Raw genomic sequence first — 9941 nt, 5'->3', positions numbered from 1 at the left:
CTTTTACTTCCTCGTGATGACACAAGCCTTCCATCCCAGACCTCGTGGTGGGCCAATACGAAAGAAAGAAAGGAAGAAAGAAAGAAAGAAAGAAAGAAAAAGAGAGAAAGAAAGAAAGAAAGAAAGAAAGAAAGAAGGAAAAGCTAGAAGTGCCCTTTTAGATCTAGAAAACGTTTTACTCTTAAAAAATGGGGAGAGAAATGCTTGGCTTCTGCTAGGAGAAGAGGTTCTGTACCACTTCTTATAGCTTATAGAGACGGCACAGATCTCGACTTCGATAAACAGAGTTTCCCTCTGGAGAGATAGCAGTATTAAAGAGAACTTGTCATCCCATAACTAGCATAATGATGACACACAGTTTTCTTCCCTCTGCGCAGCCACATGCTTATGAGGAGACAGGAAAGAAACCATGGCTGTCATGGAAGCTTAAAGCTGGCTTAATTTTGGATTGTCATTCCAAGGAGATGAAAGCAGGAGTGCCTTGAGGTGAACTGTGCTTGCTTTGGGACTTTTCTGGCCTTTATTCCCTGGCTCCCTCTCCCAGTCAGCACTTATCCTTCCCTGGAGGAATGCTTATAGGTATAAGATCAGATAACTTGGTTCATATGCCACACTAATTGTCTATATCTGCTAAGAGCATTAAGCACAATATAATCTACCACTTCATGTTTTCAAAAGAAGTCTTATAGGATTCATTTCAATCAACTGTTCAAAAGGGGGTTTCCACCTCTGTGATGTTGCAGTCAGAGGAAGACATCTCTGGTCAGGGCATCTTTTAGCCATGCCTCAATCAGAACCACATGAGAGTCCCTCCTGAGCTTCTCCTGCAGGTCCAGATGCCCCTGTGATAACCTAGAACAGGAATAAGATAGGGGGGGAGGAAAGCCATGAGATCTGAGGCCCAGATTGCTTCTGGCTATAAGCATCTTTGTGGACTGCATCAGCTCTCTCTGGCTGCTCCCTTTACTTCATTATGTGGAATTAGAAATACAGAGCCCCAGAGGATAATTGCTAACTCTCTTTGAGCTAAGACCAGTTGGCAATGACTCTGGTTCAATCATAGCTTTCATTCTACGTTATTAGGCTTTCTACTTAGTGCCGTTTTAGGCCATGAGTGAATTCTGCTTCAAAGTCAAACTAAGCTGAGAAACAGGAACTCCTTCTAAAGCCCTATTGACTGGCATACATTGTTACTTTATTTTTCAGTCCTTTAATGCATATTAAAAGTGATTCATCAAATCAAATGCAAGTGCAAGTTGAGGGGAGGCCTAGAGGAACATTAAACTTTCTATGTCTAGGGAATCTGTCTGTAATAAATCTACACAGTGAAAAGGAACAAAACCAGAGGCTGTGACCAAGCGCTGTGCGGGCTACACGGAGGGCTCGAGATCCAGCTTTCACTTAACACTGACTCTGCCTCGTAAAGCACGTTCCTCCTGCATTTCCAAGGAGGACTGGTTGTCCTTCTGGATTATCCTTGACTTGCAGATTTTCTAGCAGCTTCCCAAGGAGTTTGTCTTTTTCTGAAAATTTTTCTCAAAAGATGACCTCCTGGCTTTCTCAACGAATCCATCCTCAGCCAGCCAGGGAACTCGGTATGTGCCACTTTGCTGATGTCTGTGTGTGCTGTTTTCTGGCTGTTTCCTTCTGGTTTTTACTTCAGTTATGTAAATCCCCTAGGTTTAACTCTGGGTAAAGGAAACTGAGTTTGAAATGTCTTATGTTTTGGAAAGAGCTGAGATGATGATTATTATTTTTGCTATAATGTGAGATGAAACCCCCATCACATATACATTATATATCCTTTATATTTATATTCAGGTAAAGTATATTTTAAAAGTCATGAATTCAAAACATATTGCTCTGATACATAAATGGATATGCATGTACATGTCTGTCTTCCATCTTCCATCATTTACCTCCGCTTCCCACCTCTGTGTCTTATTCCTAGAGCTTTTGCTTAATTTTACACAAAAAAGTGTAAGAATGAGCTACTCACATCAGTATCCTGGCATTGTTGGGTTAGAACCACTATAAAGCTTGATAAATGTTTAACTCCAATGATACTTTACCCATAGCCCTAATCATTCTTTATAAATAAAAATGAACAACTGAATTATTTTTTTAAAAACCAAATTTCAGAGAAAGTTATGATCTCTTTAAAATCTGAAACTCTAGCAGAATTGTACAAATTTTAAGACACTTAAAACCATTTTCTTTGTCCAAAGCTTACCCAACTCAGATGGTGTGTGTAAGCTCTAAAGCCCTCTGGGCATGTCCTGACTTCTTGGCCTTGCAAAATCATGGATTTAGTAAGAAATAGCATCCCCACACTAGGAGCTGGGAATGAGAGAAGAAAAGAGAAATAGAATTTAGAGATTACTACTGTCAAGTATGTATTTAGTGGAGAAGATAAAACAAAAATGAAGTCGTATGGGTACAGTTTCAAAATGGTTAAAAAATGGTTCCAGAACTTGGGTAGAATTTTCAGTATTTCGATTCCCAAATAGTCTTTCCGCTGCATTACCCCTTTATGTGATAAGTTGTCCATACTCTTGATAATTTGTTTCCATCAAAACACATCCATCTTCTGTCTCATTTCATTTTGGACCTATTTTCTGCTGTGGGGTTTATGAATTTCATGGAACAAAGCTATTTTTCACCAATAAAGTTTTCCTATATCATTGCATTCTAACTTGTTTGCATTTTAACTTTTCCAGAGAAGTTAATACTGATGAGAACATGGGCCCATGCCTGCATGAGAGTCTTATCTTCATGAGAAACCTTCCTTAGCTTTCTTCAGATCAACTAAAAGGATGGCTTCCTCCTTCACCAAAACTCAATGCCAACTCTAATTATGAAGCAGCCATTGCAAATTCACATGCCATGGCTTTGCCTGACATGCAGAAGACCCAGATTCCAACCTCCGAAGTTTCCAATCTGCTTTGAATGTCCGGTATTAAATTTCAGTATGATCTTCCCACATTTTTGTTGTTGTTCACCCACTTTGCTGGGAAGCTGCCTATCTGCTTTCACACCACAGAACAACCAGAAAGTATCCCTCTCTATTCCACCATCTTGAACCGCCCCCTCCCCAAATTTGGGATGAAAGAGCAGAAAGTCCTGATGATACTGGGCAGTATCTAGAATTGTACCATCATTACAATGGGCAATCCATTAGACACATTTCTCTGTTACTAACAATTTCATAGTTGCTTGGAACACAGTAGGTACTCAACAAATATGTTACAGGGAATCTTTTTTATTATTGGTTCTTTTTAGTTATACATGACAGTAGAATCCATTTTGACATAATATAAAAGCATGGAATATATCTTATTCTAATTCAGACCCCAGTACCTCATCTTCCCCTTCCATTTCCCTTCCTCCTGCCTCATTCCCTCTATTGATCTTTCTGCAATTTACCCATAGTTATTATATTTTTTTCAATTAATTTCTTGTGGATGTACCTGATGGTGAGATTCCCTTTGGGTATCCATATATGTGCATAGAAAAGTTATGTCAGATTCATCCCACTGTCTTTCCTTTTCCTATTCCCTACTCCCTTCCCTTCAAGAATGAATATTTTTTTTAAAATAAAATAATCTGAATGAAGACTTCATCTATGTTTGACTTAAGAATCAAGACTGGTTTCTTGGCTTGTGAAACTGGGCCCCATTGGTGGTGGTGAAGGTATGATGAGAGTGTGTGTGCGTGTGCACATGCTTGTGTGTATGCATGCACACACAGGCATGTGCATTCTTATCTCTAAATTAAAATTATTTTTTCAATCCTGATGATAAGTTTCATAAAAACTTCAAAATCATTGGTTGTGTCATTGAAGTTAATTACAGAGTAACGTCAGAAGAGTTCATGGCCAGATTCAGAATTGAGTTTGATGTTTGCAGGAGGAGATAAGTCTGCAGCAGTGTGGCTCCCACATTCATTCAGGGAAAGTGGGTTGTAGTCCTACCAAGGACCTTGTGGAAGCCAGTGGGTACCTGTGGTTCCTCTGTCATAGATTTTTTGGTATTATGTGACCTGCCACTGACACTCATCACAGAGATCTCTGCTGTGATATGCTGCCTTAGAACCAGCCTGCTGGGAGGGGAAGGCCCTTCCCTAGTTCCCAGGCAGCTCTGAGAGAGGGTAGCCCTGCCAACCCTCTGCACTGCTCAAGGTGGTATTCCCCTTCCCCACAGGCTCGTTGAAATAAGAAGTTAAGATAGTGAAACCACACAGCTCAAACAACACAAAACAGTATGGCCATTGTTCATGACTTACACAAGTGGCTGGTCTTTCACACTAGTTCCCTCCATAACAGGTAGGATTCACTCAAACTTTCATTCTAAAGGATTCCTGCAGAAAAATCTGGTATTTTCCATCAAAGTTAGAACCTTTTCCCTCAGCTCATTTCTATGCATAACAGGTGCTATTCTCTTTCTCAAAATCCCATCTTAGCTGAATGAGCCCACTAGGCGGGCTGTGTCATTTCTCCAGCTGAGCATGGTTATGATCAAGTTCTCTGTGGGCATTAATATTTCTTCACTCTACTCTGGAACCGATCAGTAGGAATGGAAGAAGCTGCATGTATAATTCGATTGATAGGAACTAAACAAATAAACAGTCCCCTGGTAGGGGACTCCATTGATTCAGCTTTATTGATTATATGATTAGTTAGGTATACAGCCAATGGAAATTTGTGGCTGTGTGTGTCAAAAACATACACAAGCACATTCATATGTGATAGTCCCAAATTTGAAATGGCTCAAATTTCCCTGAACCTTCTTCTTCTTCTTTTTCTTTTTATTTATTCTAATTAGATGTACATGACTGTAGAATGCATTTTGACATACAAATGGAGTCCTTGAACCTTCTGATGGATGTGTTGTGGTATATTTTACACAATGAAATATTATACAACAGAGATTGAACAAACTAAATCCACAAACAACAACATACATCTTCTTACAGGCATAATGTGGAGCAAAAGAAGCAGGACACAAAAAAAGAGTAATACTCTAGGATTCCATTTGTATAAATTTCAAGCATGGGCAAAGCCAGTCTCTGGTGTTTCAAGTCATCTTTGGAAAGATGAATGAGAAAGGACACAAGGGATTCTTCTGGGACATTGGCAATGTTTAATTACTTGATCTGATCCTGGTTTCATGAGTGTGTTTACTTAATACAAATTCATTGAAATGTGGACTTGTGTACTCTTCCGTATGTGTTGTACTCAAAACTTTATTTAAATAATGTACAAATATAATTAGGATTCATAGTAGTCAGTTTACAACTTTTAGAGGGTTTTGTGATGGAATGCAGGTAGAGGACAAGAGAATATGACAACGCCAGTTGTATCTTCAGACCTTCCTGTTAGGAAGGTATGGGGTGAGGCCATGTGCGACATTCTAGGGAAATCCCTCCCTATGAGCATTTGGGAAACGCATTTTCCCCAGCATAGATTCTAATTCTGATGCCAAAGTCCTTATTTAATCCAAAGGAACTGAATGCTTAAATATGGCATTTCAGACTGGTCTTAGCCCTTAGGGGAATTTTTAGTAATCCAAAAAGGTCCCAGGACTTGGAGAAGTCTTTACATATCTGCTGCATCTCACTGGGAACCTATGAGGCCTTCAACTCATCACCAAGATTCATGAGTATGTTGTTAATGGTTTGTGGCTGCACATCCATCAGCAGATGAACTGTATGTCAATTTCATGGGAAATTGGAAAACCTAAGTAATTTTTGATTAATGAGGACTTAAGCTGGGTAGTTGGCTTCTACTCTGTGTATTTTGATGAATACTCCCATTAACTGATCCTTCTTTGTATGAATACATTTATTAGGTAATGAAAAACTTCTACAAATGAAATGAGTAATTTCTATTTTTTTCTGGAGACACTTAGGAGCGAATAAAAACACGCTCCAAGGTTCTTTCATCACAGTGTCACCAAAAAGACAGGAATAGCTTAAAATAACCAGAACTCATGTTAAAATCACAAATTCAGCATTCAGTATTGTCAAAACCCTCAAATGCACAGTCTTGACTGTCTGAGGCGACTCAGCAGTAGCTTTATCAAGAGTGGATTCCTAGGACATGACTAATTTGTCTTTTGAGTTCATAGAACTTGCTTAGTTGAAGTTTCCTTATGTCTAAAGTTGTTCATGTCTGGTTCAAATATTCAAACTCTGCAATTTGCCAGCTGTGGATTGAGGAAAAAAATGCCTGGCAGTTTTAAATGGAAAGACCAGGCTTGGTCATCTTTCAAGGCCAAACCAGGGATTTTAAACTATGGATCATCAGATAAAAAGATGGCTAAAATATATATGAAGGGATGATACTTACTTAAGACTTCAATGATGATTACAATAGTTCTGGCAAGATTGCAATGTGAGGGCCAGGCACAATAGTGCACACCTGTAATCTCAGCAGCTGAGGAGGCTGAGGCAGGAGGATTGCAAATTCAAAGCCAGCCTCAGCAATGTAGCAAGGCCTAAACAAAATATAAAAGAGGGCGGAGGATGTGGATCAATCCCCAGTACCAAAAAAATTACAACGTAAATTTTGGTTTTAGATTTCTTTCCCTTATGGTATCTCTTTCCTTTTTTTTTTTTAAACCTGCCTTCTGCCCTACCTCTCACACTGTAAGCTTGCCTTCTTTGAATATGCATGTTGTCTGTTCATTTGTTTGTTCTGCAGTTCACCCATTTACCTGTCTATGATAAGTAGATTTTATTGAGCACTTATTATACTAATGGCAATCAGTCTTAAGAAATATATAGGGCTTATTTGGAGCCTCTTAGAGATCATGCCCATCTTTCTGGGTTTTATCTGTTAGTTATGATGAAAGGAATTCCAAATGAGTGGACTGAAAAGAATATAAACGGTAGGCTTTTGGATTAACTTTCATGAGAGAACTTTCTTGAGTCTTTAGATTTCTTTGTGGAAAGAGATTTTTATTTGCTCTTCTTTTATTGTCTGATGTATTGTGCAAATAAATGTGAGTTTCTACCATCAATTATGTACTTGCCCAAAAGGCCTTCCTCAGCACAGCCCAGTCAACTACTTAGAGCCAGCAGCTTCATTCAGGGAATTGCACGGTAGCCTGCTTTGCAGTGGATATAGGTATCCATTTCTATCCAAGTGAAGCCTGACCAGAAGATGGGTAAGAAAGTCACTTACGATGCTCATAGAGTGAGCTGGATAACAGGAGATCCCGACAATCCACAGGTTTGGAGTAGTCTACTCTGAATGGACTTTGAGCCCTCCATGATTTCAGGTCTCAAAGCTGAGCTGAAGGTCCAGCTTCAGTCTGATGATCACGTCTCCAGTCATTTTAGCGCTTTCTGTAGGTTAGAGTAGTTGACTCCCAGACTGCTTCTGATAAGTGTATTTCAAAAAAAGAGGCTAAGTGGGATGTCGATTGCCTGTAATTCCAGCTAATTAGGAGGGATCACAAGTTTGAGGCAAGCCTAGGCAACTTAGTGAGATCCTGTCTTAAAATGAAAAGGGCTGGGGCTATAGCTTAGTGGTATAGTCTTTGCCTAGCATTCATAGTGGCCTGGGTTCAATCCTCAGTTCCCCACACATACACACAAAAAGGAATAACTGATCCCCAGAGGACTACCATAGCTTTCGGATCCTCATGTTATCAGACTGAAAAAGGGACAACTCCCTTTTTTGGTTAGATCTAGAAAATGGTGGGGAGTATCTTCACTTTTGAAATTGCCTCCTTTTTATTTAAAAATATTTGATTGACAAAGACTGACTACCTTTACATAATGTAATGATTTGATATACATATATACTGTATAATGGCTACCACGATCAAATTCATTAATAAATCCCTTCCCACCCATTCTGAACATTACATCTCTGTAAGTTGTTCATCTTATAACGACCTTTTAAATTTTTTTTTTCTGTTTTTAAATCTCTGGTATCTTACCTATGATAGAATTGCTGAAAGAGGGACCATGGGAGGTTGTACTTCTTGTGGCCTAAAATGATGATGTAATTAATCCATGCAGGAAGTATAACCACCAACTGCAAGTCGTTTATTGAACATCTCAATTCAGTGAGATTACAATATGTAGTGTTTTTTTCTCTTATCATATCTTTCCAACAGGCTCTTTTGAATTGCCTTTTTTTTTTCCCTCCCTGCATCCTTTAACAAAATCTTAGGCATGGTCTATAGATCTGCAGTCACTTTTGGATATTGAAAAGTTCAGTCTTATTTGCTTTATGTTGAAACTTCAATCTCACATCCAATTTTAGTGCTGACCTACCCTGCCAACCCCTCAGCCAGCCAGGTTTCTGCTTGAGGGATTTGCATCGGTAGTGAGTAGCTATAGCCTGTTTGTTCTTTCTTCCTTCCTTTTCTGCTTTTTAGCTCCTGCTGTTTTGGAACAGATGAGAGGAATCTTGGAAAGAGGCCAAAATGTTCTGACTCCACTGCTGCTCTGTAGTCCTTGACTGCTGTGTGACTGGCATCTAAGTGCTAGTTCTCTTTAGGGCACCTGCGTGAGTCCTTTGGTAGGCATAGGCAGAGGCATCTTCAATGCAGAATTCCTGACCTGTACCCAGAGTTGGAGAGAGAAGTAATTGCCACAAGTCAGCTTTATTCTATTCCAAAGATTCATGGTCTTCTCTTCTTTTGGACCTGAGAGCCTCCATGTTGGCTACATATTAGAATCACTTGGGGAGCCTTTAAAAGAATTAGTGTCTAGACTCAATCACAGAAATTCTGATGGGCTTGGGCATGGGTATTTTTAGAAATTCTCCAGCTTATTTGGATGTGTGGTCAGGTTTGAGAACCACTGATGTGATCGGGTAGGAATGGAGGGGTGATGGCAGCAGCACTCGGTGAGAGCCATGGAGTTGTGACTGGTGGTTCTTTGGTGGCTCTCTATGATATGTGAGAGGTACAAGGTATATTTGGCTTTCCACCTTATAGCCTTAGCTGAAATTCATAATCAACAGGAAAATTCCATATGACGTTCTATTGGCTGCCATTTTCTTGAATCTCCCTGGTCCTCTTTCTTGTGTCCTCTTTCTTTTCCATACAAAGAAGGGTCACAGAGAGAACTGCAGGTGACTTTTACCAACACAGCCCAAGAGGCTCAGACAATTAGGTAAATTCTGTAAAATTGTTTCTCAGTCTAACAATTTCTGAAGCACTCTGGAAGGATCATGAGTTCAAAAAACCTTTTTTTTTTTTCCAACTAAGGTTAATGAGAATTTTCTTCAAGAAACAACAGACACATTCAAGTGACATTTTATTTCCTTTCATTCCTATCTTCTCTTTTCCTAACACATTTTACTAGCATCTTCAATATGAAGACTGTCTTTTATTACTGACATTTTTGTCAGTTCCTCCTAACCAGGAAGTCATTATCCTTTGGTCTCCTGATACACTGTAATTGTTTCCATAGCAACAGATTTTAATATCAGAAACTGAGATGATGACTTCAGGTAAAGAATAAATAACAGGAACCAACAAACTTAGACCAAGTATACTGCTTCAAATGAAAAAAAAAGAAAAAAAAAGAAAAAAAAAGCCACTCTGATTAACAGGATTCAATACTGAAGCAAAATTTTCCCTAAATAGAAATTCCAATTCCAATTATCCCCCATGAATCATTAGTAACTCTTTAAGGGTAGTTCCTGTTGGCAATAAATTTACAGTTTTTGATATAAATGCAACCGGAAAGGAAACAAATTGCCCAACAAAATTATATACAGCTCAAAATGGGAACATTTTGATAATTTAAAGGTATTAACTTGCAAATATGTAAAGCAGAGGTGGTGCTACTGATTAGTGACATTGGGCACGTGGTCAACAAGTTTTGATAGGTGTGATTTGGTAAGAATGTGAAAATTCTCTTCTTCTTCATCTTTTCTCTGAAGGGGAGCAGGATATGCCACCCCAAAGTATGCT

At 39.1% G+C, this 9941-nt stretch overlaps 1 long non-coding RNA gene across 1 annotated transcript; it reads left to right on the top strand.

The window, feature by feature from the left end:
* Positions 1-941: 941 nt before the first annotated feature.
* On the top strand, positions 942-3633 carry LOC144366794 (uncharacterized). Its single transcript, XR_013425934.1, has 2 exons — positions 942-1595; positions 2721-3633. It is a non-coding gene; the product is annotated as an uncharacterized LOC144366794 (long non-coding RNA).
* The last annotated feature ends 6308 nt before the right edge of the window (positions 3634-9941 follow it).

Source organism: Ictidomys tridecemlineatus, chromosome 1 (genome assembly GCF_052094955.1).
Source record: "Ictidomys tridecemlineatus isolate mIctTri1 chromosome 1, mIctTri1.hap1, whole genome shotgun sequence".
In the NCBI taxonomy this organism is placed as follows: Eukaryota; Metazoa; Chordata; class Mammalia; order Rodentia; family Sciuridae; genus Ictidomys; species Ictidomys tridecemlineatus.
Note: the sequence above shows the minus strand (reverse complement) of the source record. Positions and strands in the feature narration are given on the sequence as shown.